This window comes from Bubalus bubalis, chromosome 1 (genome assembly GCF_019923935.1).
Source record: "Bubalus bubalis isolate 160015118507 breed Murrah chromosome 1, NDDB_SH_1, whole genome shotgun sequence".
Classification (NCBI taxonomy): Eukaryota; Metazoa; Chordata; class Mammalia; order Artiodactyla; family Bovidae; genus Bubalus; species Bubalus bubalis.
The window spans coordinates 161,573,459-161,599,529 of NC_059157.1; the positions used below are offsets into that span (position 1 = coordinate 161,573,459).

At 38.5% G+C, this 26,071-nt stretch overlaps 1 long non-coding RNA gene across 1 annotated transcript; it reads left to right on the forward strand.

Moving 5' to 3' along the window:
• The first annotated feature begins 682 nt into the window (after window positions 1-682).
• Window positions 683-12,006, forward strand: LOC123334641. The gene is made up of 4 exons (XR_006552644.2): window positions 683-990; window positions 1,098-1,224; window positions 10,310-10,409; window positions 11,805-12,006. It is a non-coding gene; the product is annotated as an uncharacterized LOC123334641 (long non-coding RNA).
• The last annotated feature ends 14,065 nt before the right edge of the window (window positions 12,007-26,071 follow it).

The window sequence follows — 26,071 nt, forward strand, 5'->3', positions numbered from 1 at the left end:
CTGCCGTCTATGGAGTCGCACAGAGTCAGACACGACTGAAGCGACTTAGCTGCAGCAGTGTTATATCAACCAAAATAACATTCTTGAGAATCTGGAATTCTGGGTCTTTTTTCCAAGGAATAAAACTTTATAAGGTACTTTGGAGAAGGTGAGTTATAGTTGTAGTAACTTAAAGATACTAAACTAGAAAATTCTGTTTTCTCTTTTCATAAAATGTTTATTTATTAGACATTAGTAAAAACTTAGGCTCAGAGTTACAATATAAATTCTGTCTCTCTTCCGTTTTCTGTCTCTCTTCTTTATAATGCTCCCTTAACTATATTATGTTTTAGTCCTCTATTGCTGTGTAACAAGTTACCTCCCAAAATGTAGTGGCTGCTGAGCGCCGAAGAATTGATGCTTTGAACTGTGGTGTTGGAAAAGACTCTTGAGAGTCCCTTGGACTGCAAGGAGATCCAACCAGTCCATTCTGAAGGAGATCAGCCCTGGGATTTCTTTGGAAGGAATGATGCTGAAGCTGAAACTCCAGTACTTTGGCCACCTCATGCGAAGAGTTGACTCATTGGAAAAGACTCTGATGCTGGGAGGGATTGGGGGCAGGAGGAGAAGGGGACTACAGAGGATGAGATGGCTGGATGGCCTCATTGACTCGATGGACGTGAGTCTCAGTGAACTCCGGGAGTTGGTGATGGACAGGGAGGCCTGGCGTCCTGCAATTCATGGGGTCGCAAAGAGTCGGACATGACTGAGCAACTGATCTGATCTGAAGGCAGCACACATTTATCATCTTAATAGTTTCTGGGACTCAGCTTTCAGTAGCTGGGAGACTGACTCAGGCCACTAGGCTGCAATGAATTGCTGAATGGAGCTGCATCATGTGAAAGGAGGCAGAATCTGACTGGTGTTGGAGGACCTGCTCCCAAAGTCACTCTCACAGCTGTTGACAAGAGATTTTATTTCCAGTTGTGAGAGACCTCAGTTGTCCACCATGTGAGTCTCCCCAAAGTGTTACTTGAATGTCCTGATGTGGCAAATGGCTTCCCAAAGAAAGAGTCAAGGAAATCTCACTTTTTTCTCTCTCTCTTTTCCTTTTCTAGCTCAGCCTACAGGTAAGCGCCCGACAGGGAACTGCACTGCCATAACACAAGTGGTGGCGCAGACACCTACAATCCTGAGAGAGAATCTGTCACCCTGCTCACGGAATCCATGAAAGGGACCTCTATGGTAAGATGATTGTTGGGGAAAATCCTGTTAGTTTTTCCTTCTAATTCACTGCTTTGCCTTGAGGGCAGCTAAAATCTCATGGAATTATATAACAGTGAGAGAAGCCTAAAACTCTGAGAGAAAGCCATTTTTCTTCTCAGAGAAATTGAGGAATGGGGCCTCTGGGATTTAGAGCATGAGGGGAAATCCATAAGAGAAGAGAGATAGAGAAGCAGGTCCCATAATTCTTTGTATGAACAGATGGACGTCCCAGATTTAACACTATGAATTGGTTACATGAGTAGCACAGACACAAAAGCATAGCAAATGTTTCATAAACTCTAGTTATTGCACAAACTATACCATGTCCCAGACTAACCCCTGAGTGAAAGACCCAAACATTACAACAAAAAGTTTAAAAAACTGAAATTCACATTGAAACCAACATCCACAGAAAGCAATACAGAATTTGTCTGCAGTCCAAACCTAGATGGCTAGATTACCTGTTAATCAAAACAATCAACATTCTTCCTGAGGATTGTAATGAGGCTCAGAACCTCACAACATATTTAAAGTTTCCATAACAACATTCATAATTATTTGACATAGAAATTTTGCAAACAGAATATCTGACCAATTCTCAATGGAAAATAAATCAACAGACACAAACTCTGAGATCCTCAAATGTTGGAAGTATCAGATACACTTTGGGGTAACCATGAGGTAAATCTGAACACTCTGGAAGTAAATGGAAATATAAAAACTTCCATATATAGAGATATAAATAGAATAAATATTTTAAAAATCCTAACTGAAAATATGACACTAAAATTAAGACTTCCATGGATATCTTAAATAGCAGAAAGAAGAAGACTGAAGAAAAGGTGAGTAGGCTTTAAACACAGTGAAATAAAAATTACCCACTCTGAAGAACATAGTGAAAAAAAAATTGAAAAAATTAACAGTTTCAGGGACTTGTAGGAGAATCAGAAACGTTTAAAATTTGTGTCATTGGAGTCCCAGAAGAGTAAAAACATAAACAGGTGTGGGAAAAGAATGGCTAAAAACTTCCCAAATTTGGTAAAAGACATAAATTTTCAGATTCAAGAAGCTCACCAAATTCTAAACATAATAAATTTAAAACCATGCTCAGATATATCTTAAAACTGCTAAAAACAAGAGAGAAAATAAAATGAAAGCAGCCAAATGTTGTTACTTGTAAGGAAAGAAAATTTCTCATCAAAAACAATAGAAGCTAGACGACAGTAGGAAAACATCATTAAATTGCTGGTAAAAGACTGTCAACAGTTTTATATCAACTTCTATACCAAAAGAAAATATGATTCAAGAGTAAAGACATTCTGAGAAGAAGGAAAACTAGGAATTATCTTCCAACAGAGTTTCTCCAAATGAAATACTACCAGAAGTTCCTCAAACTGAAGGAAAATGAAAGAATCAAACTTAGAATTTCAAGAATGAAAGAAAAACAAATATGGTAAATATCAGGGTAAATAAAGTAGACTGTTTTTCTCTTCTTACATTTTTTTCAATATAAATGACTATGTTGCTGCTGTTGCTGCTAATTCGCTTCAGTAGTGTCCGCCATCCCTGGAATTCTCCAGGCAAGAACACTGGAGTGGGTTGCCATTTCCTTCTCCAATGCATGAAAGTGAAAAGTGAAGTCACTCAGTCGTGTCCGACTCTTAGCGACCCCATGGACTGCAGCCTACCAGGCTCCTCCATCCATGGGATTTTCCAGGCAAGAGTACTGGAGTGGGGTGCCATTGCCTTCTCCATAAATGACTATAGAAAGCAAAAATTATAACATTTGCTGGTGAGATTTTTCAGTATATGTAGATGAAATACATATAAAAATATAACAAATGATTTTGATGCTTTTACATTTTAATTAAAATTGAACATTGTCACTTTAAGAAGGCTGTGAGAGATTTACATATAAAGGGCTTCCCCGGTGACTCAGAGGTAAAAGAATCAGCCTGTAATGCAGGAGATGTAATAGACACGGGTTCGATTCCTGGGTTGGGAAGATCCCCTGGAGGAGGGCATGGCAAACCCACTCTAGTATTCTTGCCTGGAGAATCTTATGGACAGAGGAGCCTGGTGGACTACAGTTCATAGGGTCACAAAGAGTTGGACACTACTGAAGTGACTTCAAAAGCATGCGTGCATATGTATGTAAAATACTTTATATGGTAAAATCCAAAGATAGACTGCTAAAAATGTAATAGAAGAGATAGATAAAAACCCAACAGATAAATTTAAATGAAATTAAAAATTAAAATAATCCAACAGAAGGCATGAAACTTGATAGAGAAACCAAAAATAAGGAGAAAAACAGAAAGCAAATAATAAAATCAGTTCAGTTCAGTTCAGTTCAGTCGCTCAGTCATGTCCGACTCTTTGCGACCCCATGAATCACAGCACACCAGGCCTCCCTGTCCATCACCAACTCCCGGAGTTCACTCAAACTCACATCCATCGAGTCGGTGATGCCATCCAGCCATCTCATTCTCTGTCGTCCCCTTCTCCTCCTGCCCCCAGTCCCTCCCAGCAACAGAGTCTTTTCCAATGAGTCAACTCTTCGCATGAGGTGGCCAAAGTACTGGAGTTTCAGCTTTAGCATCAGTCCTTCCAAAGAACACCCAGGGCTGATCTCCTTTAGAATGGACTGGTTGGATCTCCTTGCAGTCCAAGGGACTCTCAAGAGTCTTCTCCAACACCACAGTTCAAATGCATCAAATCTTCAGCTCTCAGCTTTCTTTATAGTCCAACTCTCACATCCATACATGACCACTGGAAAAATCATAGCCTTGACTATAAAATAATAAAATAATGAATCTAATTATACCAATAACGACATAGTAAATAGTCTAAATGTACTAAGTGAAAAAATATTGTCAGATTAGCTATATTTCATAACTTTACTTTAAATTGAATGATGCAGGTAAATTAAAAACATAGAAATGATATACTATGCAACACTAATCATAAGAAATCTGTGGTGGCTGTATTAACATCAGACAAAGATTTCAGGGCAAAAACATTACCAGGGGTAGAGAGAAACATTAGACAGTGTTAAAAGGGTCAATTCACCAAAAAGTCATAACAACCCTAAATATGCACATACCTAGCACCAAGGTTGTGATAGGAACAATTCCAGGATGACCCTCCCTGGCACCCCCATTCCTGTGTACACACCTGTATAATTCCATCCTTCAAAGTGTGGGCAGGAACTGCAACTACACTGGGATATCAATTGTGGAATTAGGTTATATCACCTGGCTAAGATGAAGGGATTTAGCAGATATAATTAAGGTTCCGAAGTCAACTTTTTTCTTTAAGTTGGTCAAAAGGGAAGACTTCCTTTGTGGGTCTAATTTAGTCAGTAAAACGTCCTTAAAGGAGTAATTGGTCTCTTCATGAAGAAAGAAATTCACCCCATAGCTCTGGAAGAAATATGGTGCCATATTGCTAAAGGGTCTGTGGAAGTGCTACATGGAAGGAACTGTAGAAGTTTCTAGGAATTGAGTGTAAAGCCCAGTCAGTAGCCAGCAAGAAAACTGGGACCTCAGGTAGACAATATCAAGGAACTAAAATTATGCCAGTAACCTAAGTGATCTTGGAAGAGGAACTTGAGTCTCAGGTGCTGACAAAGACTTGGCTCACATCTTGATTTCAGCCTTAGGGAACCCTGAACAGAGGACATAACTGATCTGTACCTGGATTTCTGACCCACAGAAACTGGGAAACAATAAATAAATGTTATTTTATGTTGCCCTAATGGTCTTGGAGCAAGTGATGAGAATGAAAACAGAACACAAAATCTGGTTCAATGGGTCAGGGAACCTGCAGCCTCTATTGGACAGAGCTGCAGAGTCCACTCTGAGTCCAGCTTGTAATCCTAATTGCAGGCTACAAGACTTTTTTGATCTTATTTTTTCCAAGACACTACACTGACATAGTCCAGATTACCTTGTTTCCACCCCAGGCCATTCCCTTTTGGGCTAGTCTCGGAAACAATCAGCAAGTGCATAAGCAGCATTCATGCCTGCCCCCCACCCTGTGTTCCAAGGTCCATGCTTTCATGATCCCAGTCATACTCCTTCTGGGTCTGGCTTTGGGGTTTGTAACAAGCAGATTATTCTTAAGAAAAACATGGAAGATAATCATTAACACAGTTTCTTAATATATGCTGTTTTTTCAGGTGTTATTTCTGTGGAATTTCTCAAGGCTGTGAAAGTACATTATTAGGAATTCCCACTACAATTTTAGGCTACTAATTTTGTGATAATTTATTGCATAACAGTAGAAAACTAATACAAGAGCTTCAAAATACATGAAGGGAAAGTTCATATAAGTGGAAGGAAGAAGAGCAAATCCAAAATTATAGTTTGACATTTCAACACTCTGCTCTCAATAAACAATAAAGGAAGAAAAAGACACAAAATATTAGCAAGGATACAGAGGATCTGAACACCATCAAAAAATATTTTACATTTATAGAAGAACATTCCTCCCAACAATAGCAGAATATACATTCTTTTCAACTGCACATTTGCAAAAAAAAAAAAAAAATCTGGGCCATAAAAACTAATCTTAATACATTTAAAAGACCTGTAATCATACAAAATATGTTCCATGACCATAGTGAAATTAAACTAGAAATCAAAAACAGATATCTTAGAAATTCCCAAAGATTTGGAAATGAACAATACTTATAACTCATGAATCAAAGAGGGAGATTCTCAAGGGAAATTAGAAAATAGGTTTAGCGAAATGAAAATATAACTTACTAAAATTTCCAGAATATAGCTAAAGCAGTGTTTACAAGTAAATTTATAGTAGTAAAGGCTTATATTAGACAAAAAAGTCTCAAATCAATAACCCAAGTTTTAAGTAACAAACAAATGAGCAAATTAAGCCCAAAGTTAGAAAGAAGGAAATAATTGAGAACACAAATCAATGAAATTTAATATAAGAAGATAATATAGAAAATTGGTGAAAACAAAAGCTAGAAAAGATTAATGCAATTGATAAAATTTCACCCAAAATGAACAAGAGAAAAGGAAGACACGAATTACAAAAATCTAAAATGTAAGAGCCTCTTGATGAAAGTGAAAAAGGAGAGTGGAAACGTTGGCTTAAAATTCAACATTCAGAAAACTAAGATCATGGCATCCAGTCCCATCACTTCATGGCAAATAGATAGGGAAACAGTGGAAACAGTTTCCCCAACAGTGGAAGCTGACTATATTTTGGGGGGCTCCAAAATCACTACAGATGATAACTGCAGCCATTAAATTAAAAGATGCTTACTCCTTGGAAGGAAAGCTATGACCAACCTAGACAGCATATTGAAAAGCAGAGATATTACTTTGCCATCAAAGGTCTGTCTAGTCAAGGCTATGGTTTTTCCAGTAGTCATATATGGGTGCAAGAGTTGGACTATAAAGAAAGCTGAGCGCTGAAGAATTGATGCTTTTGAACTGTGGTATTGGAGAAGACTCTTGAGAGTCCCTTGGACTGCGAGGAGATCCAACCAGTCCATCCTAAAGGAGATCAGTCTTGAATATTCACTGGAAGGACTGATGTTGAAGCTGAAACTCCAATACTTTGGCCACCTGATGCAAAGAACTGACTCATTTGAAAAGATTCTGATGCTGGGAAAGATTGAAGGCAGGAGGAGAAGGGGATGACAGAGAATTAGATGGTTGGATGGCATCACCAACTTGAGGGACATGAGTTTGAGTGAACTCTGGGAGTTGGTGATGGACTTGGAGGCCTGGTGTGCTGCAGTCCATGGGGTCACAAAGAGTCAGACACGACTGAGTGACTGAACTGACTAAAAATGTAAGAGACATCACTGCAGATTTGGACATTTAAAAAGTAATGAAAAAGCATTATGAACAACTCTTGCCCATAAACTTAATAACTTAGATGAAATGGACAAATTCCTTGAGATAAAATATTGTCAATTCTATTTAAGCTCTTCCAGAAAAAAGAAGGATAAACTTCCTAACTCATTTTTATGAAACCAGCATAACCTTGATACCAGACAAAGACAATAAAGGAAGGCTCCAAGCCAATAAACCACAAGAATATAGACACAAAAATTCTGAAACCAATATTAGTTAATTTAATGCAACAGTAATTATAAATAATAAAACAATCATGACCAATTCAAATTTATACAGGGAATTAAAGTCTTGTTCAGTGTTTGAAAGTCAACTCTATTAATTGACTGAAAAGGAAACCCTGCAAGATTATATCAATAAAACAGAAGATGCATTTGGCAAAATACATTATTAGTTCATGATTAAAAAACACTTAGCAACCAAGAATAGGAAAACTTTCCTAACTTGATAAAGGGCAAATATCAAAAAAGGAAAGGAAAAGAAAAATAAATCCTACAGCTAACTTCATATTTAACCGTGTTTAATAAGATTTCATATTAGAATAGCTAAATTCAAGAAAATAGTACTACAAGTTCTAATGAAGATGGACAGTAAGTAGAACTCAAATATTGCTGGTGAGAATGTAAAATGGTACAACCACCTTTGGAGAACATTTTAGAAGTTTCTTGTAAAGTTAAAAACACACTTATCATATGATCCAACTATGGAGCTCCTAGTATTTATCCAAGAAAAATAAAAAATTTTGTTTTCACAAGTACTTTTTTTATGAGTTTATAGCTTCTTTATTCATAATTCGCAGAAAATAAAAACAAAACTAAGCTTCAAATGGTGAATAATTTAGTTCATTACACAATGGTTTGTTGTTCAACAGTAAGAACAAACTACTGCTGAAATCAACAGCATGAATAAGCCTTGATTTCATTATGCTGGGTGAAAGAGCCACACTCAGAAGACTATAATTTTGGAATGACTTTTTTGCACAGTGTTAAGTAAAGGAGATCAGCCCTGGGATTTCTTTGGAAGGAATGATGCTGAAGCTGAAACTCCAGTACTTTGGCCACTTCATGCGAAGAGTTGACTCATTGGAAAAGACTCTGATGCTGGCAGGGATTGGGGGCAGGAGGAGAAGGGGACCACAGAGAATGAGATGGCTGGATGGCATCACTGACTAGATAGACTTGAGTCTGAGTGAACTCCGGGAGTTGGTGATGGACAGGGAGGCCTGGCGTGCTGCGATTCATGGGGTCACAAAGAGTAGGACACGACTGAGCGACTGAACTGAACTGAAATGACTGAAGTACAGGTCAAATTTTATATGTTTTGTTTTTTTTTCTAAGCAGTTGTCCTAGCCAGTTTATTGAAAAGTCTGTCAACACCACATATGTTATAAATCAAGTTTCCATGCTGCTTGAGTCTATTATGGAAACCCAGTTCAGTTCAGTTCAATCACTCAGTCATGTCCAACTCCTGTGACCCCATGAACCGCAGCACGCCAGGCCTCCCTGTCCATCACCAACTCCCGGAGTTTACCCAAATTCATGTCCACTGAGTCAGTGATGCCATCCAACCATCTCATCCTCTGTCGTCCCCTTGTCCTCCTGCTCCCAATCCCTCCCAGCATTAGGGTCTTTTCAAAAGAGTCAGCTCTCCGCAGCAGGTGGCCAAAGTATTGGAGTTTCAGCTTCAACATCAGTCCTTCCAATGAATATTCAGGACTGATCTTTGGATGGACTGATTGGATCTCCTTGCAGTCCAAGGGACTCTCAAGAGTCTTCTCCAGCACCACAGTTCAAAAGCATCAATTCTTCAGCACTCAGCTCTCTTTACGGTCCAACTCTCACATCCATACATGACTTCTGGAAAAACCATAGCCTTGACTAGATGGACCTTTGTTGGCAAAGCGATGTCTCTGCTTTTTAATATACTGTCTAGGTTGGTCATAACTTTCCTTCCAAGAAGTAAGCATCTGTTAATTTCATGGCTTCAGTCACCATCTGCAGTGATTTTGGAACCCAAAAAAATAAAGTCAGCCACTGTTTCCACTGTTTCCCCATCTATTTCCCATGAAGTGATGGGACCGGATGTCATGATCTTAGTTTTCTGAATGTTGAGCTTTAAGCCAACTTTTTCACTCTCCTCTTTCACTTTCATCAAGAGGCTCTTTAGTTCTTCACTTTCTGCCATAAGGGTGGTGTCATCTGTATATCTGAGGTTATTGATATTTCTCCCAGCAATCTTGATTCCAGCTTGTGCTTCCTCCAGCCCAGCGTTTCTCATGATGTACTCTGCATAGAAGTTAAATAAGCAGGTAACAATATACAGCCTTGATGTACTCCTTTTCCTATATGAAACCAGTCTGTTGTTTCATGTCCAGTTCTAACTGTTGCTTCCTGACCTGCATACAGGTTTCTCAAGAGGCACTCATCTCATATGCTAGTAAAGTAATACTCAAAATTCTCCAAGCCAGGCTTCAGTAATACATGAACCATTAACTTCCAGATGTTCAAGCTGGTTTTAGAAAAGGCAGAGGAACCAGATATCAAATTGCCAACATCTGCTGGATCATTAAAAAAGCAAGAGAGTTCCAGAAAATCATCTATTTCTGCTTTATTGACTATGCCAAAGCCTTTGACTGTGTGACTTACAATAAACTGTGGAAAATTCTGAAAGAGATGGGAAACCCTATTAATTTCTACTATTTGAGTCTTCCTGAACCAGTATTTCAGTCTCCTATTAAATATTTACTATCTTTCTATTTATTTATATTTTATTTAATATAATTCAGTTATTTCATACATCTCTGAAGTTGTACACACCTTTGTTAAAATTTTTCTTAGATATTTTTGTATTTTATCCATTACTTTTAAAAAATTACATTTTTAATTGATATTTAATTACATAGAGCAAAACTTAATTTTCATGTTAATTTTGTGTCTTACAAACTTGCTAGAAAATTTATTAATACTAATAATTTATTTGGGATCCCTTTGAATTTTTGAGGCAGACAATATTATTACTTGAGATTAAAAGGTTTTGTTTTTTCCTTTCCAAACTCTACGCCGTCACACACACACATATTTACAAACATATATAAATTTGCTTTTCTGCCCTAGCTAGAAATTGAGCAAGAGTGAGCGTAATGAATGTCTTGTTTGTTCTTGATTTTAAAGGAATGGTTTCAACACTTCACAATTCCTCAAGTAACTGGATTTGCTTCAACACTACCATGTAAGATGTTTGCTGTAGGTTTTTGAAGAATGCTTTATGAAGGTAAAGTAGTTTCTTGTTATTCCTAGTTTGCTAATTTGTTTTTTGTCATGATTGATTTTTGAATGTTTTCAAGCATCTTTTTTTTTTATTTTTTGCTCCTGTATTGAGATGATCAGATTGCTTTTCTCCCTTTTTTTAATTTTTTTAACTTATTTTTGGCTGTGCTGGGTCTTTGTCGCTATGCTGGCTTTCTCTAGTTGCAGTGAGTGGGGCCTACTCTCTAGTTGCCTTGTGCAGGCTTCTCTTGTTTCAGCACACAGGCTCCAGGGCATGCAGGGTTCAGTAGTTGAGGCACATGGGCTCAGTAGTTGCATCTCCTGGGCTCTAGACTACAGGCTCAGTAGTTGGGATGCATGGGCTTTGTTGCTCTGCTGCATATGGCATTTTCCTGGATCAGAGATTGAACCCGCATCTCCTGCATTGGTAGGCGGAATCTTTACCACTGAGCCACCAGGGAAGCCCCACTTTTCTCCTTTAACACATTCATATTTTAATATATTTATTGACTTAATTTTCTAATGTTAAATTCAAATTGAATTTGTAGGGTAAATTAACTCACTCCTAGTATATCAATTTTTAATTGTTATACATTACTTGATCCTGGTATTTATTTAATGTTGCATCATTTTTCATGAGAGATGATTATTGAGGCAGTCTAAGAGCAGGTTGGAAAAGAATTTCCAGACACAGGACATTTCTGAACAGAATGAGTTTATTAAGAACAAAGGGCAGAGATAAGTGGGCACTCCAAGCTCAGTGGGCTAGCCTCCTGAGAGACCAGGGAAAGCCAACAGTTTTTGTGAATTAATAGCCAATTTTTATAGCCTCAAGAGGAAGAAAATCCCTGTTGGAAGGTTGTTCTGAGGTGATTGGTTGGGACGCTATAGGGTTTACTGGAGTGGGCATCTTTGCCTAATTGGGAGTAAGGAAGCTTGTTAGTGATGATCAGGGGGCTTTTAGCTTAAAAAGAGGCTCCACCAGCTTCAGAGGTGACCTTGATTCTGGGCTCTGCTTCCGTGGCCTTGGGGGCAGGGTTTGAGTCTGATGTCAAAGTTACATTAATTTTACAAAATGGTGGATTTTTTTTTTCCCTCTCTTTTCTACACTCTGTAATAGTTTACTTATGGTCAGAATACGTTTTCCTGGTAAAACCATCATGGTCTGTTTTCTTTGTGAGCAAAATGTTATAGTAAGCCTTCTATTTTAATTTGACTCCATTTTGATAAAGTATATATTTTCTATATGTAACTTGACATGTATAGTATATTTCTATCTTTATTTGCAATATATAAAATTATTAGTGTCAAGATATTCAGCAAATACTATTAATTTTCTTGGTTTACAATTTCATTTTAACTTTTTTGTAAAGTAAAATTGACTTTCCATGTTATATAGTTTTATGTTTTGACAGATAAATAAAGTTGTGTAACAACAACCACCATCTAGCTGCAGGACTCCACTACTCCAAAAAAAATTATTTATGCTGCCCCATTGAAGTCAAGTCCTTCCTACCAACACTTAAAACAAGCAGCCTGTAATCTGTTTTTCATCACTACATTTTTGCCTTTTCCAGAATGTCATAAAAATTAATCATACATGACTTTGAGTTTGGCTTCTATTACTAACTATAATACTTTTGAGATTCATCTATGTGGTTGTGTGTATCAATAGTTCATTCCTTTGTATTATTGAGGAGTCTTCCACTGTACAGATATTCCATAGTTTATCCACCCACCAGTTGAAGGATTTTTTAATTATTTTCAGTTTGTTTGTTTTACACAGTTCATATTCTTTATTTTTAGTTTTTTATTTTTTGATCATTTTATATTTACAGAAAGTTGTAAAGGTGTTACAGAGAGTTCTCATATCCCTTATTTAATTTTTAAATTATTGAAATAATTTAATTATTTTTATTTTTTAATTGGAGGAAAATTGCTTTACAATGTTGTGTTGGTTTCTGCCATACAACAACACAAATCCACCATGATTATACTTTTATCATCTCCCTCTTGAGCCTCCCTCCCCTCCCCCCACTCCACTCCTCTAGATCATCACAGAACACCAAGCTGGGCTCCCTGGGTTATACAGCAACATCTCACTAGCTATCTATTCTACACATGGTAGTGTATATATGTCAATGTTACTTTCTCTGTTCATCCCACTCTTTCCTTCCCCAACAGTGTCCACAAGTCCTTTCTCTATATCTGTCTCCATTCCTTCCTTGCAAATAGGTTCATCAACACCATTTTTCTAGATTCTATATATGTTAACTCATATTCTTTACCCAGCTTCCCCTATATAACCATGAGATATGCATCAACACTCAGTTTTTCTCAGTTCAGTCACTCAGTTGTGTCTGACTCTTTGTGAGAGTCCGACTCTTTACAACCCGTCAACACTAAGAACTGATAACTTGTTTGGTTGGTTGTTCAGTCGCCAAGTCATGTCCGACTCTTTGTGACCCTATGGACTGCAGCATGCCCGGATTCCCTGTTTCTCACCATCTGGAGTTTGCCTGAGTTCATGTCCATTGAATCAGTGATGCTATCCAACCATCTCATCCTCTGCCACCTTCTTCTCCTTCTGCCTTCCATCTTTACCAGCATCAGGGACTTTTCCAATGAGTCAGCTCTTCACATCAAGTGGCCAAAGTATTACAGCTTCAACTTTAGGATCAGTCCTTCCAGTGAATATTCAGGGTTGATTTCCTTTAGGATTGACTGGTTTGCTCTCCTTGCTGTCCAAGGGACTCTCAAGAGCCTTCTCCAGCACCACAGTTCAAAAGCATCAATTCTTCAGTGCTCTCCCTTCTTTATGGTCCAGCTCTCACATTGGTACATGACTACTGGAAAGACCATAGCCTTGATACTATAGCCTTACTACTATAGATTATACTACAGACATTATTCAGATTTTCCCAGATTTTCTATTAATTTCATTTTTCTGTTCCAATTTCTTATCCAGGATACCAGCTTGCATTTAATGATTATGTTTCCTTAGCATCTCTAACCTGTGGTAGTTTCTGGGTCTTTCCATGTCTCTTGGATCTTTTCATGCCTCTTGATGTGAGGACTTTTAAAGAGTATTCATCAGGTATGTTGTAGAAGGTCCCTCAGTTTGGATTTATCTAGTGTTTTCTCATTATTAGACTGAAGTGATGGATCTTTGAGAAAAACATCAGTGAAGGCAAGCATTTCATGGTATCATATCAGGGAGTGCATACTCTCAACATGGCATCACTGGTGATATTAACACTGATCATTTGATTATGGTGGTATCTGTCAGCTTTCTCCACTGTAAAGTTATTACTTTTTTCTTTCCATTCTCTATTCATCATAAGTGTGTCCTTAAGTCCAGCCCACCTTCAAGGGGAACAGGATTAAGTTTTACCTCCAGGAGAGAGGAAAATCAAGGAATTTATGGAAATATTAGAAAACCACTAGAGTAATTTAAAAAATATTTTCAGGAAAGTTTCTGGAGGCTATGCAAATATCCTTTTTTTCTTTAAATTTAATCCACTAATTTTAGCATTCATCAATGAAATTTTTTAGTTATTACCATGGTGTTCTAATGGAGATTTTTCTATTTCTCTTTCTTTCTATACTTATTAATTGAATTTCTTCTCTAAGAATTATCTGTCCCCTTTCCAATGTTTGTTGATATTAGCATAAATTCATGGACACTCATTTTATTCTTTGGATTATAATATACTGCTATAATTATTCATTTTGTTGCTCAAATTGTTCCAAATCTATTAAATGTGTGTCAGTTTGATTCCTAAGTCCTGTTGACATGCCTCCACTTTATAAAAAATACTTTTACTATTTCCTGGCATGAGATGATCCAGATTCATTTTCCTTTTCAAGCCCTGGATTCAGCTATTTCTCCAAAGAGCTTTTTTTCCTTTTATTGAAAAATGGTATTTATAACCCAAGATCTGCACAGTTACCCTATCACTTCTTCTAGGCCCTGTCAATGAACATAAAAATGACACATTCTGTGTTCTCATTAATATAAAGTTCAAAACAAGAAAAACTATTCATAGACTAGAAATTACTATTGGTTACCTTTGAGGAAGAGAGAAATTATACTCACAGCCAATAAGAGCCAGACTTCTGGGATGCTGGTAATGTTCTTGATTTGGATGGCAGTATAATGGACACTTTCACTTCACTTAGTTGTATACTTATGAATTTTTACTGGTTTTTCTTAATATAAAAATTTGTATAATATATGTATTTAAAATGTATATGAAATACTCTTACATTCTTAATAGGACAGCTAAAGTTAAAAAGGAAAAAATTAACCTGAAAGTAATAGACTAACAATACCAAATTCTAAAGAGTATATTAAACATATTTACACTGTTTGGGGGATTATAAACCAGTACAACAGCCTTGTTTGGCATGATCTACTAAAGTTGAACATATGCAAACCCTATAATCCAGCAATGACACCTGAGAATAAACAGGAAGGAAGTGAGAAAGATATGCACATACAGTGTATAAGAATGTTCATAGCAACATTCAGTTCAGTTCAGTTCAGTCACTCAGTCGTGTCCGAATCATTGCAACCCCATGAATCACAGCACACCAGGCCTTCCTGTCCATCACCACCTCCCAGAGTTCACTCAGACTCACGTCCATTGAGTCAGTGATGCCATCCAGCCATCTCATCCTCTGTCATCCCCTTCTCCTCCTGCCCCCAATCCCTCCCAGCATCAGAGTCTTTTCCAGTGAGTCAACTCTTCTAATGAGGTGGCCAAAGTACTGGAGTTTCAGCTTCAGCATCATTCCTTCCAAAGAAATCCCAGGGCTGATCTCCTTCAGAATGGACTGGTTGGATCTCCTTGCAGTCCAAGGGACTCTCAAGAGTCTTCTCCAACACCACAGTTCAAATGCATCAATTCTTCGGCGCTCAGCCTTCTTCGCAGTCCAACTCTCACATCCATACATGACCACAGGAAAAAACCATAGCCTTGACTGGACGGACCTTTGTTGGTAAAGTAATGTCTCTGCTTTTGAATATGCTATCTAGGTTGGTCATAACTTTCCTTCCAAGGAGTAAGCGTCTTTTAATTTCATGGCTGCAGTCACCATCTGCAGTGATTTTGGAGCCCAAAAAAATAAAGTCTGGCACTGTTTCCACTGTTTGCACTCTTTCCCCATCTATTTCCCATGAAGTGGTGGGACCGGATGCCAACATCTTCGTTTTCTGAATGTTGAGCTTTAAGCCAACTTTTTCACTCTCCACTTTCACTTTCATCAAGAGGCTTTTGAGTTCCTCTTCACTTTCTGCCATAAAGGTGGTGTCATCTGCATATCTGAGGTTATTGATATTTCTCCCAGCAATCTTGATTCCAGCTTGTGTTTCTTTCAGTCCAGCGTTTCTCATGATGTACTCTGCATATAAGTTAAATACAGGGTGACAATATACAACCTTGACGTATTCCTTTTCCTATTTGGAACCAGTCTGTTGTTCCATGTCCAGTTCTAAATGTTACTTCCTGACCTGCATACAGATTTCTCAAGAGGCAGGTCAGGTGGTCTGGTAGTCCCATCTCTTTCAGAATTTTCCACAGTTTATTGTGGTCCACACAGTCAAAGGCTTTGGCATAGTCAATAAAGCAGAAATAGATGTTTTTCTGGAACTCTCTTGCTTTTTCCATGATCCAGCAGATGTTGGCAATTTGATCTCTGGTTCCTCTGCCTTTTCTAAAACCAGCTTGAACATCAGGAAGTTCACAGTTCACATATTGCTGAAGCCTGGCTTGCAGAATTTTGAGCATTACATTACTAGCGTGTGAGATGAGTGCAATTGTGCGGTAGTTTGAGCATTCTTTGGCATTGCCTTTCTTTGGGATTGGAATGAAAACAGACCTTTTCCAGTCATGTGGCCACTGCTGAGTTTTCCAAATTTGCTGGCATATTGAGTGCAGCACTTTCACAGCATCATCTTTCAGGATTTGAAATAGCTCAACTGGAATTCCATCACCTCCACTAGCTTTGTTCATAGTGATACTTCCTAAGGCCCACTTGACTTCACATTCCAGGATGCCTGGCTCTAGGTGAGTGATCACACCATCATGTTTATCTGGGTCATAAAGATCTTTTTTGTGTAGTTCTTCTGTGTATTCTTGCCACCTCTTCTTAATATCTTCTGCTTCTGTTAGGGCCATACCATTTCTGTCCTTTATCGAGCCCATCTTTGCATGAAATGTTCCCTTGGTATCTCTAATTTTCTTGAAGAGATCTCTAGTCTTTTCCATTCTGTTGTTTTCCTCTATTTCTTTGCATTGATCGCTGAAGAAGGCTTTCTTATCTCTTCTTGCTATTCTTTGGAACTCTGCATTCAGATGCTTATTTCTTTCCTTTTCTCCTTTGCTTTTCGCTTCTCTTCTTTTCACAGCTATTTGTAAGGCCTCCCCAGACGGCCATTTTGCTTTTTTGCATTTCTTTTCCATGGGGATGGCCTTGATTCCTGTCTCCTGTACAATGATGAACCTCAGTCCATAGTTCATGAGGCACTCTATCTATGAGATCTAGACCCTTAAATCTATTTCTCACTTCCACTGTATAATCATAAGGGATTTGATTTAGGTCATACCTGAATGGTCTAGTGGTTTCCCCTACTTTCTTCAATTTCAGTCTGAATTTGGTAATAAGGAGTTCATGATCTGAGCCACAGTCAGCTCCTGGTCTTGTTTTTGTTGCCTGTATAGAGCTTCTCCATCTTTGGCTGCAAAGAATATAATCAATCTGATTTCGGTGTTGACCATCTGGTGATGTCCATGTGTAGAGTCTTCTCTTGTGTTGTTGGAAGAGGGTGTTTGCTATGATCAGTGCATTTTCTTGGCAAAACTCTATTAGTCTTTGCCTGCTTCATTTCGTATTCCAAGGCCAAATTTGCCTGTTACTCCAGGTATTTCTTGACTTCCTACTTTTGCATTCCAGTCCCCTAAAATTAAAAGGGCATCTTTTTGGGGTGTTAGTTCTAAAAGGTCTTGTAGGTCTTCATAGAACCATTCAACTTCAGCTTCTTCAGCGTTACTGGTTGGGACATCACAGTGTACTCATTTTCACTATATTGATTCTTCTGATCCATGAACATGGTATATTTCTCCATCTATTAGTGTCCTCTTTGATTTCTTTCATCAGTGTTTTATAGTTTTCTATATATAGGTCTTTAGTTTCTTTAGGTAGATATATTCCTAAGTATTTTATTCTTTTCGTTGCAATGGTGAATGGAATTGTTTCCTTAATTTCTCTTTCTATTTTCTCATTATTAGTGTATAGGAATGCAAGGGATTTCTGTGTGTTGATTTTATATCCTGCAACTTTACTATATTCATTGACTAGCTCTAGTAATTTTCTGATGAAGTCTATAGGGTTTTCTATGCAGAGGATCATGTCATCTGCAAACAGTGAGAGTTTTACTTCTTCTTTTCCAATCTGGATTTCTTTTATTTTTTTTCTGCTCTGATTGCTGTGAGAAAGAAGAATGGAACTGGAGGAATCAACCTGCCTGACTTCAGGCTCTACTACAAAGCCACAGTCATCAAGACAGTATGGTACTGGCAAAAAGACAGAAATATAGATCAATGGAACAAAATAGAAAGCCCAGAGATAAATCCACGCACCTATGGACACCTTATCTTTGACAAAGGAGGCAAGAATATTCAATGGATTAAAGACAATCTCTTTAACAAGTGGTGCTGGGAAAACTGGTCAACCACTTGTAAAAGAATGAAACTGTAACACTTTGTAACACCATAAAATAAACTCAAAATGGATTAAAGATCTAAACATAAGACCAGAAACTATAAAACTCTAGAAGAGAACATAGGCAAAACACTCTCCGACATACATCACAGCAGGATCCTCTATGACCCACCTCCCAGAATATTGGAAATAAAAGCAAAAATAAACAAATGGGATCTAATTAAAATTAAAAGCTTCTGCCCAACAAAAGAAACTATAAGCAAGGTGAAAAGACAGCCTTCAGAATGGGAGAAAGTAATAGCAAATGAAGCAACTGACAAACAACTAATCTCAAAAATATACAAGCAACCCCTGAAGCTTAATTCCAGAAAAATAAATGACCCAATCAAAAAATGGGCCAAAGAACTAAATAGACATTTCTCCAAAGAAGACATACAGATGGCTAACAAACACATGAAAAGATGCTCAACATCACTCATTATCAGAGAAATGCAAATCAAAACCGCAATAAGGTACCATTTCATGCCAGTCAGAATGGCTGTGACCCAAAAGTCTACAAGCAATAAATGCTGGAGAGGATGTGGAGAAAAGGGAACCCTCTTACACTGTTGGTGGGAATGCAAACTAGTACAGCCACTGTGGGGAACAGTGTGGAGATTCCTTAAGAAACTGGAAATAGAACTGCCATAAGACCCAGCAATACCACTGCTGGGCATACACACCGAGGAAACCAGAATTGAAAGAGACACATGTACCCCAATGTTCATCGCAGCACTGTTTATAATAGCCAAGACACGGAAGCAACCTAGATGTTCATCAGCAGATGAATGGATAAGAAAGCTGGGGTACATATACACAATGGAGTATTACTCAGCCATTAAAAAGAATACATTTGAGTCAGTTCTAATGAAGTGGATGAAACAGGAGCCTATTATACAGAGTGAAGTAAGCCAGAAAGAAAAACACCAATACAGTATACTAACACATATATGTGGAATTTAGAAAGATGGTAACGACAACCCTGTATGCGAGACAGCAAAAAAGACACAGATGTATTGAACAGTCTTTTGGACTCTGTGGGAGAGGGAGGGGGGGTGATGATTTGGGAGAATGGTATTAAAACATGTATAATATCATATAAGAAATGAATCACCAGTCCAGGTTTGATGCAGGATACAGGAAGCTTGGGGCTGGTACACTGGGATGACCCAGAGGGATGGCATGGGGAAGGAGGTGAGAGGGGGGTTCAGGATGTGGGACACGTGCACACCCGTGGCAGATACATGTTGATGTATGGCAAAACCAATACAATATTGTAAAGTAAAAAAAAAAATTAAATAATAATAAAAATAAATTAATTAATTTAAAAAATTACAACTGAAAAACATTTTTTTAATAAATAAATAAATAAAAATAAAAAATAAACATCATAGTGATCAGTAGTTCTGTACACTTCAAAATGACCACCACAGTAAGTCTAATTATATCACCATAGAAAAAGATGTTACCTAGCTATTGACAATAACCCACATACTGAAAATTTCATAGCCATGACTCTATTACTTTGTAATTAGAAGTTTATATCTCTTAATCTCCCTCACCTATTACTTTCCTGCCTCATCCCCCTCTCTCTTGGCAACTACCTGTTTGTTCTCTGTATCTATTAGTTTGTTTCTATCTTGTTATATTTGTATTTTTAGATCCCACTTGAGTGAAATCATATTGCGTTTGTCTTTCTCTGACATTTCATTTAGCATAATACACTCTAGATCCATGTTGTTGCAAATGACAAGATTTAATTCTTTTTTATAGCTAAGTGTTATTCCCTTGTGTATATATATACCATGTCTTCTTTATCACTTCATCTATGGATGGGCACTTAGGTTGTTTCCATATCTTGACTATTGTAAATAACGCTGCAATGAACAAGGGGTCAATATATCTTTTCTAATTAGTGTTTTCATCTTCTTCAGATAAATATCTAGAACTAGAATTGATGGATCATATGGAGGTTCTATTTTTAATTTTTTGAAGAATCTCCATATTGTTTTCTATAGTGCCTACATCAATTTACATCTCTACCAACAGTGCATGAGAGTTCTCTTTTCTCTATATCCTTGCCAATATTTCTTATTTTCATGTCTTTCTGATAATAACCATTTTACAAGTTGTTGTTCAGTCACTCAGTCATGTCTGACTCTTTGTGACCCCATGGACTGCAGCACACCAGGCTCCCCTGTCCATCACCAACTCCCAGAGCTTGCTCAACTCATGTCCATCAAGTAGATGATGCCATCCAACCATCTCATCATTTGTTGTCCCCTTCTCCTTCTGCCTTCAATCCTTCCCAACATCAGGGTCTTTTTCAATAACTCAGCTCTTCTTATCAGGTGGCCAGAGTATTGGAGCTTCAGCTTCAGGATCAGTCTTTCCAGTGAATATTAAGGATTGATTTCCTTTAAGATTGACTAGTTTGCTCTCCTTGCTATCCAAGGGACTCTCAAGAGTCTTCTCCAGCACCACAGATTGAAGGCATCAATTCTTCAGTGCTCAGATTTTTTTAACGTCCATCTCTCACATCCATACATGACTACTGGAAAAACCATACCTTTGACTATACAGACCTTTGTCAGCAGATGTCTCTGCTTTTTAATATGCTATCTAGGTTGGTCATAGCGTTGCTTCCAAGTAGCAAGCATCTTTTAATTTCATGGCCAAGACACCTTCCACAGTGATTTTGGAGCCCAAGAAAATAAAGTCTGTCACTGTTTCCATTGTTTCACCATCTATTTGCCATGAAGTGATGGGACCAGATGCCATGATCTTTGTTTTTTGAAAGTTGAGTTTTAAGCCAGCTTTTCACTCTCCTCTTTCACCTTCAAGAGGCTCTTTAATTCCTCTTCACTTTCTGCCACAAGAATGGTATCATCTGCATATCTGAGGTTATTGATATTTCTCTTGACAATCTTGATTCCAGCTTGAGCTTCATCCAGCCCAACATTTCTCATGATGTACTCTTTATAAGTTAAATAAGCAGGGTGACAATATACAGCCTTGATGTGCTCCTTTCCCAATTTTGAACCAGATTGTTGTTCTATGCCTGGTTCTAATTGCTGCTTCTCGACTTGCATACAAGTTTCTCAGGAAGCAGGTAAGGTGGTCTGGTATTCCCATTTCTTTAAGAGTTTTCCACTCTTTGTTGTGATCTACACATTCAAAGGCTTTCATGTAGTCAATAAAGCAGAATTAGATGTTTTTCTGGAATTCTTCAGCTTTTCCTGTGATCCAATGGATGTTGGCCATTTGATTTTTGGTTCCTCTGCCTTTTCTAAATCCAGCTTGTACATCTGGAAGTTCTCAGTTCACATACCTTTGAAGCCTAGTATGAAGGATTTTGAGCATCACTTTACTAGCATGTGAGATGAGTGCAATTGTGTGGCAGTTTGAGCATTCTTTGGCATTGCCTTTCTTTGGTATTGGAATGAAAACTGACCTTTTCCAGTCATGTGGCCACTGCTGAGTTTTCCAAATTTGCTGGCATATTGAGTGCAGCACTTTAGTAGCATCATCTTTTAGGATTTGAAATAGCTCAGCTGGAATTACATCACCTCTACTAGGTTTATAGTGATGCTGCCTAAGGCCCACTTGACTTCCCACTCCAGGATGTCTAGCTGTAAGTGAGGGATCACACCATCGTGGCTATCTGGGTCATTAAGACCTTTTTTGTATAGTTCTTCTGTGTATTATTGCTACTTCTTAATATCTTCTGCTTCTGTTAGCTCCATACCATTTCTGTTCTTTATTGAGCCCACTTTACATGAAATGTTCCCTTAGTATCTCTAATTTTCTTGAAGAGATCTCATCTTTCCCTTTCTATTGTTTTCCTCTATTTCTCTGCATTGTTCACTTAAAAAGGCTTTCTTATCACTCCTTGCTGTTTTTTGGAACTCTGCATTCAGATGGGTATGTCTTTCCTTTTCTCTTTTCACTTCTCTTCTTTTTTAAGCTATTTGTAAAGCCTCCCCAGTCAACCTTTTTGGGGTTTTTTTGCATTTATTTTTCTTGGGATAGTTTTGATCATTGCCTCCTGTGATCAATGCCTCCAGCCTGACATTTCACATGATGTACTGTGCATAAAAGTTAAATAAGCAGAGTGGCAATATACAGCTTTGACATACTCCTTTCCCAATTTGGAACCAGTCCGTTTTTCCATGTCTGGTTCTAACTGCTGCTTCATGATTACAAACCTCCATCCATAGTCCTTCAGGAACTCTGTCTATCAGATGTAACCCCTTGAATCTATTTGTCATTTCCACTGTATAATCATAAGGGATTTGATTTAGGTCATACCTGAATGGCCAGGTGGTTTTCCCTATTTCTTCAATTTAAGTTTGAATTTGGCAATAAGGAGTTCATTTTCAGAGCCACAGTCCACTCCCAGTCTTGTTTTTGCTGACTGTATAGAGCTTCTCCATCTTTGACTACAAAAAACATAATCAGTCTGATTTCAATATTGACCATCTGGTGATGTCAATGTGCAGAGTCATCTCTTGTGTTGTTGGAAGAGAGTATTTGCCATAACCAGCACGTTCTCTTGGCAAAACTCTGTTAGCCATTGCCCTGCTTCATTTTTTACTCCAAGGCCAAATTTGCCTGTTACTCCAGGTACCTCTTGACTTCCTTCTTTTGCATTCTAGTCCCCTATGATGAAAAGGAAATCTTTTTGGGGTGTTAGTTCTAGAAGGTCTTGTAGGTCTTCATAGAACCATTCAACTTCAGCTTCTTTGGTTTTAGTGGTTGGGGCATAGACTTGGATTACTGTGATATTGAATGGTTTGCCTTGGAAACAAACAGAGATCATTCTGTCATTTTTGAGATTGCACCCAAGTACTGCATTTTGGACTCTTTTGTTGACTATGAGGGGAACTCTATTTCTTCTGAGGGATTCTTGCCTACAGTAGTGGATATAATGGTCATCTGAATTAAATTCGCCCATCTGTACCCATTTTAGTTCACTGATCCCTAAAATGTTGATGCCACTCTTGCCATCTCCTATTTGACCACTTCCAATTTACCTTGATTCATGGACCGAACATTCCAGGTTCCTATGTAATATTGTTCTTCAGAGCATTGGACTTTACTTTCACAACCAGACACATTCACAACTAGGCATTGTTTCTGCTTTGGCTCAGCCTCTTCATTCCCTCTAGAGCTATTTCTCCACTCTTCTCCAGTAGCCTATCAGACACCTACCTACTGGGTGCTCATCTTTCAGTGCCATATCTTTTTTACTTTTCATACTGTTCATGGGATTCTCAAGGCAAGAGTGCTGAAGTGGTTTGCCATTCCCTTCTCTAGTGCACTACATTTTGCCAGACTCTCCACCATGACCCGTCCATCTTGGGTGGCCCTACACAGCATGGCTCATAGTTTCACTGAGTTAGACAAGGTTGTGGTCCATGTGATCAGTTTGGTTAGTTTTCTGTGTTTCATGGTTTCATTCTGTCTGCCCCCTGGTGGATGAGGATAAGAGGCTTGTGGAAGCTTCCTGATGGGAGGGACTGGCTATGGGGCAAACTGTGTCTTGTTCTGATGGCCAAGTCCCTGCTCAGTAAGTCTTCAATCCAATTTTCTGCTGATGGGTGGGCCTGTGTTCCTTCCCATAATTTGTAATTTGGCCTGAGGCCAAACTATGGTATGTGTAATGGTGGTAATGGTGACCTCCTTCAAAAGGACTTATGCCAGCATGCTGAGCCACCCAGGACTGTTGTAGTCAGTGCCCCTGACCCTGCAGCAGGCCACTGTCAACCCACACCTCCACCAGAGACTCCTGGACACTTACAGGAAAGTCTGGTTAGATCTCTTGAGGGGTTACTGCTCCTTTCTCCTGGGTCCTGGTACACACAAAGTTTTGTTTGCGCCCTGCAAGAGTCTCTGTTTCCCCAGTCCTATGGAAGTTCTGTAATGAAATCCTGCTGACCTTCAAAGTCAGATCCCTTGAGAATACTGAGTCTGTTAGCCACATCCTCAGATTGGGAAGTCTGTGGTTGGGCCTAGAATTTTACAAGTACAGGGTGATATCTCATTGTGGTTTTGATTTGCATTTCCCTATAATGCAAATATATTTGCATTGATCACTTAGGAAGGCTTTCTTATCTCTCCTTGCTATTCTTTGGAACTCTGCATTCAAATGGGTATATCTTTCCTTTTCTCCTTTGCTTTTCACTTCCCTTCTTTTCACAGCGATTTGTAAGGCCTCCTCAGACAGCCATTTTACTTTTTTGCATATATTTGCATTTCCCTATAATGCTGAGCACTTTTTCATGTGCTTGTTAGCCACCTGTATGAGTAACAGGCAAATTTGGCCTTGGAGTACAGAATGAAGCAGGGCAAAGGCTAATAGAGTTCTGCCAAGAGAACACACTGGTCATAGCAAACACCCTCTTCCAACAGCACTAGAGAAGACTCTACATATGGACATCATCAGATGGTAGACACCAAAATCAGATTGATTATATTCTTTGCAGCCAAAGATGGAGAGGCTCTATACAGTCAGTAAAAACAAGACCGGGAGCTGATTGTGGCTCAGATCATGAACTCCTTATTACCAAATTCAGACTGAAATTTAAGAAAGTAGGGAAATTAGACCATTCAGTTAAGTTCAGTTCAGTTCAGTCAGTCAGTCATGTCCAACTCTTTGTGACCCCATGAATCACAGCACGCCAGGCCTTCCTGTCCATCACCATCTCCCGGAGTTCACTCAAACTCACATCCATCAAATCGGTGATGCCATCCAGCCATCTCATCCTCTGTCATCCCCTTCTCCTCCTGCCCCCAATCCCTCCCAGCATCAGAGTCTTTTCCAATGAGTCAACTCTTTGCATAAGGTGGCCAAAATACTGGAGTTTCAGCTTTAGCATCATTCCTTCCAAGAACAGCCAGGACTGATATCCTTTAGAATGGACTGGTTGGATCTCCTTGCAATCCAAGGGACTCGCAAGAGTCTTCTCCAACACCACAGTTCAAAAGCATCAATTCTTTGGCACTCAGCTTTCTTCACAGTCCAACTCTCACATCCATACATGACCACTGGAAAAACCTTAGCCTTGACTAGACGGACCTTTGTTGGCAAAGTAATGTTTCTGCTTTTCAATATGCTATCTAGGTTGGTCATAACTTTCCATGACCTAAATCAAATCCCTTATGACTATACAGTGGAAGTGAGAAACAGATTTAAGGGACTAGATCTGATAGAGTGCCTGATGAACTATGGACAGAGGTTTGTGACATTGTACAGGAGACAGGAATCAAGACCATCCCCAAGAAAAAGAAATGCAAAAAAGTAAAATGGCTGTCTGAGGAGACCTTACAAATCGCTGTGAAAAGAAGGGAAGTGAAAAGCAAAGGAGAAAAGGAAAGATATACCCATTTGAATGCAGAGTTCCAAAGAATAGCAAGGAGAGATAAGAAAGCCTTCCTAAGTGATCAATGCGAAGAAATAGAGGAAAACAATGGAATGGGAAAGACTAGAGATCTCTTCAAGAAAATTAGAGATACCAAGGGAATATTTTATACAAAGATGGGCTCAATAAAGGACAGAAATGGTAGGGACCTAACAGAAGCAGAAGATATTAAGAAGAGATGACAAGAATACACAGAAGAACTATACAAAAAAGATCTTCATGACCCAGATAATCACGATGGTGTGATCACTGACCTAGAGCCAGACATCCTGGAATGTGAAGTCAAGTGGGCCTTAGAAAGCATCACTGTGAACAAAGCTAGTGGAGGTGATGGAATTCCAGTTGAGCTATTTCAAATCCTGAAAGATGATGCTGTGAAAGTGCTGCACTCAATATGCCAGCAAATTTGGAAAATTCAGCAGTGGCCACATGACTGGAAAGGGTCAGTTTTCATTCCAATACCAAAGAAAGGCAATGC